At 57.7% G+C, this 4,183-nt stretch overlaps 1 long non-coding RNA gene across 1 annotated transcript; it reads right to left on the reverse strand.

Annotated features, from left to right (window-relative positions):
* Positions 1–1,054: 1,054 nt before the first annotated feature.
* Positions 1,055–3,322, reverse strand: LOC103584238. Its single transcript, XR_549955.1, has 3 exons — positions 3,067–3,322; positions 2,138–2,330; positions 1,055–1,134 (listed from the first exon to the last, which is right to left on the reverse strand). It is a non-coding gene; the product is annotated as an uncharacterized LOC103584238 (long non-coding RNA).
* Between the last annotated feature and the right edge of the window lie 861 nt (positions 3,323–4,183).

The following is a 4,183-nucleotide window of genomic DNA, read 5'->3' on the forward strand; positions in this document are numbered from 1 at the left end:
CCATTGGGTCATTTTATCCATCTCAGCAGCCCTAGTGTCTAGTTAATTCAGGATCAAGGACAAGAGGCTCCTGTTAAAACTCCCACTGCGCATCTGGTGGTGCCTAAGCTCCCCGGCCCGGCCCCTTGCTTATGAATCGGTTCCACGGGATTTTCTCTCTCTGAGCTGGGGTCAGCTGAGCTCCCCGTCCTTCTCCCCACGCCCACCCCACCGAAGGATGTAAGGTCTGTTTCAGGCAAAAGCTGCTGAGCCTTTCTCGGAGGCAGGCAGCTGTGCCACTGCGTGCACAGACACAGAGTCCAGAGCGTGAAACTGGGGCCTCCTGCATCACGACAACACAGCTGCCCACCCTCTGGTCCCCCTTTAGCTAGGGCTCCCACGTGGGAAGGCAGGGGGGTGAGGGTGACCCTCTTCTGATGCAATTCTTGCTTCTCACCACCTTGTACACAAAGCTCGAATTTTCTCTTCCTCCAACACCTAGGGCAGGGCTTGGCACAGGGCAGATACCCTCCAGCTACTTAACGGAGGAATGAATGAACAGACACTTCCCGGGTTCATCCTGCCCTCCCCTTCTCCACGCATTTGCTATGAAAGACAAGCATGTCCTCAGCTTCGCCCGCTTGCTCTGCCTGCTTCTTGGACATATCTCCTTACGAGCCTGTAAGCTCCCCCAGGGCAGAGAGCAAGCCTTCTGAGTCTCTGAGTCCTTCCCGTCCCATTTTCCACCATGGGACAGTATGTGGTGTGGTGTGTCCCCATGTAGCCTGTGCTCCAGGCACAGCTTGGGAGTTCAGCCAGCCGGTGTTGGCCGACTGCAGCTCAGAACCCCCAGCAGCCGCTGGATTGGGAAGAACCCACGGCAGCTAAGGGGACACCATGGTGGATGTGGAGGTGGGGACAGAAGCATCCCCTCCAGCCTGCTGAGAGGCCCCAGGCCCCCACCCGCAGTCTGTTTCCTCACCCTACCCCCAAGCTCCAAATACACAAAGCAAAGTTAGGGTGTGAGCCCCTTATACTCTCCGGGCTTCTCTTGCAGAAAGGCAAGGTTACCTGGCACAGGACAAGGAAAGCCAAAGCCGTTTCCGACAGCCACGCTGCTGGATTTGGATTTCTGGGACTCATATTTCAATCGATCTGGAAAAGGACCACATTCCAGTCAGCTCCTGGGTTCCCAGCGGCAGGCTGGGCTGAGACGCAGGAGGTTGTTGGAGGTGGAACTCCCAGAGTCACATGGGAGTGTGCACACACGATACTGTATGTGTGCACAGTGACTACCAGCTCTCAGAGACCCCGCAAGAACACAGAAACTACTGCCTGACAACCGTCTGGAATATTAGAGTGGCAGAATTAGAAGGACCCTGAGGGATCATAGAGTCCACCCCCGTAATTTAAAAGGAAAGGGCTGAGACCTCCAGCACCTTTGCTGCTGAGCCAAGCCAGGGCCAGTCTTGGACTCCTGTCTCAGCCCAGCACTCTCCCTGCACAGCTTGCTCCTCCCCCACTGACACACACACACACACACACACACACACACGCACGTGCTCTCACCCTGTGACCCTCAGAAGACACACCTCCACACTCTCTCGCCTACATCACCCCAAATACACTCTCACCCTGAAGGGGAAAGGCACCAGCTTGGGCAGCAGAGTCCCCCACCCCAGGACAACCCGAACACCAAAAAAACTTGCGAGCCTGTGCTCTAACGTCCTCCATTCTGGGAGCCTCCCCCGTTCCAGTGCCCATGCACCCAGTCACTCTGTTCCGGAGGCTCCAGACACATCATGTCTGCCTGCCTTGTGGCTAATGCTCCATGAGGAAGGGCAGCACTCTCTTATGCCTGCCTCCCATGCCAAGGCCAGTGCCTGGCACACAGCAGGTGTTCAGGGGGAAGAAGCGGGCCTGAGTGGGCACACCCCTCTTCCTCTAAGTCCCAGGGAGGGAGAAGGAGTGGTTGGTGACCCAGGTCCCCAGTGGCAGAATTCTGGGGCTCCCACAGGATAACCTGGTGGGGGCTGTGCCTTTGCAGTGCAAAAAGTGCCTGGCACCCTGGCTTCTAGCTCAGTGCTCTCCTGAACCCCAAGGCTAAAGCCCTTCTTTAGCCACAGAGGAGTGACTGCAGCGCCCCGCTGATGCCCACCTCTCTCCAGGGCAAGGAGGAAGTCGCGGTTGCGCTGCAGCTCCTTCATGAACTCCTCATTCTGCAGGAAGAGCGCGATCCTCTCATCCTCCAGGTACTGCTTCCAGCGGCTCTCCTGGTCACGGGTCCCCTGCCCGGCCGTGGGAGGCGGGCCTCCCTCTCCACTCACAGGCTTGGGAACCCCAGGATTACCCTGAGGAGAGGAACGAGCATGTTGAATGCCTACTCACCAAGGCACGTGTTGCACAAACTCCATGCACATCTGCGTAGACACACGCCATTTCCCAGGACCCTCCAGGCCACCCTGAGGCCCACACCTCCTATTGCAACCTAATGGTCAGCCAAAATCCAATGTAACAGCCCAGAGCCCTCTCTGCTGGGGAAGCAGCAAGGGCTTAAAAACTATTTTTCCTCCCCACTTTGGACCATCTCATCCCTTCATCTACCACTTGAATAGTTCTGAAAAGGGATTTGCAAACTGCTCAGTGGGGTACACATGGATGCCCAGACTCAAACCTCTCACTGCACCAGCAGCCCCAGGGTGAGACCCTCCTCTGCAGGAGCACTGGGGCAAGCCGACATCTGGGCGGAGAAGCTGCCCTGGCCCTTTCCCAGGGGAGTGAAGGAAGATGCCCTGGCCCTCTGCCACTGGCTGCCCCTTGCCCATCTCCCTGTAGCCTGAGGTGGTGGCTACAGCCAGAAAGCCTCCTCAGGCAGTCACCTTCCCTGAGTAGAGCAGGAAACCTGCAGGCCCAGACAGGAAGTGAGGCCTTTGGTTCAGCATCCTTTCCCTATAAACCCGGGACAACAGAAATAGCTCAGCCTGGGCTTAAAAATCAGGAAGTAAAACTGGCTGGCACCAATTGTGCAGGCAGAGAGAGATGCCAGGCAGGCAGATGGGAGTGGAAGGTGGGGGGCAGCCCTGTTACCTGTATGCTGTCCAGCTGCTGGGGCAGGATGCGGAGAAAGTCATCGGGGAGGTTGCCCAGCAGGGGTGGGTTCCAGTTCCGGTAGCGCCTCTGGTTTGAAGGGGGTCCAGAGCCCAGCACATCGATCCTGGGGAGTGGGAGATGGCAATGATGAAGGAGAAGCCAGGTCCGAACACAGGTCTCAGGCCCATCACACTAGGTCCTCGGCAGGACGGATCCTGCCCAGAGCTTCCCTCCAGGACAAAGGCCATCTCATTACTGTCCCATCAGCACTCCGTCTCATCACTGGCGACTCTTCTTGATCAGCCTCAGGTCACTCTCCAGCCTCTCAGTGCCCTCACAGGTCTCCAGACCTAGACAACTCTCTACTGTGGTGCTAATGTTTGTTGGGAGTTGTGGATTCATCCGTAGATGTTTCTGAATGTCCTCTCAAGACAGCAGAAATCGTATCTTTTCACGCTTATATCCCTGGCACCTAGCACAGGGCAGAGCTCATGCTGCTGAGTAACAGGTAAGGTCCAATGAACGGATATATAAGCCGCCAACAGCCCAGCCTGCCTACATGTTGTTTTGCTGGTTTGCTGCTGAGGGGGGATGTGGGGATGCCAGGATCCCTAGAGAGAGTTGGGCTCCAGTTCTGACTCAGCCGCAGCCAGCAAGGTGGTCTTGGGTAAGACCTTGTTCCCCTCTAGGGCTCAGTTTCCTCATCTAGAAAATGCTACCTCCCTGCCAAGGTGCTTGGGCACCCCTCCTGACACTGTGTCCTGAACAGTGTTCTGAAAAGGCATATGGAGACGTGCGAGTGGAAGGGTTCTCGTTCTGAGGGGCGCTCAGGGGCCGCCCTTCCTAGGCAGGTGTGCAGCAGCAGGTCTGTACGGTGGCAGAGGCCAACAGCAAGGCCGGGTGGCGGTGGCACACGCCCTGCACGACCCCGGGCTCCTGGGTCTGAGGGCAGCCTGGAGCCGGGCCAGCAGCTCCCCACAGCTCCTCGGCAGCCTGCGGCGTGGCAACCGCAGCACACGTGTTCTGCTGAATCAGGGAAATGACACACTGAGAAGGCAGCCGAGGCGGGGCGGTGGGGGCCACTCTGGCTCGGGCCCCGCTTTGATTTGCTCTC

This window comes from Galeopterus variegatus, unplaced genomic scaffold, assembly GCF_000696425.1.
Source record: "Galeopterus variegatus unplaced genomic scaffold, G_variegatus-3.0.2 Scaffold47646, whole genome shotgun sequence".
Classification (NCBI taxonomy): domain Eukaryota; kingdom Metazoa; phylum Chordata; class Mammalia; order Dermoptera; family Cynocephalidae; genus Galeopterus; species Galeopterus variegatus.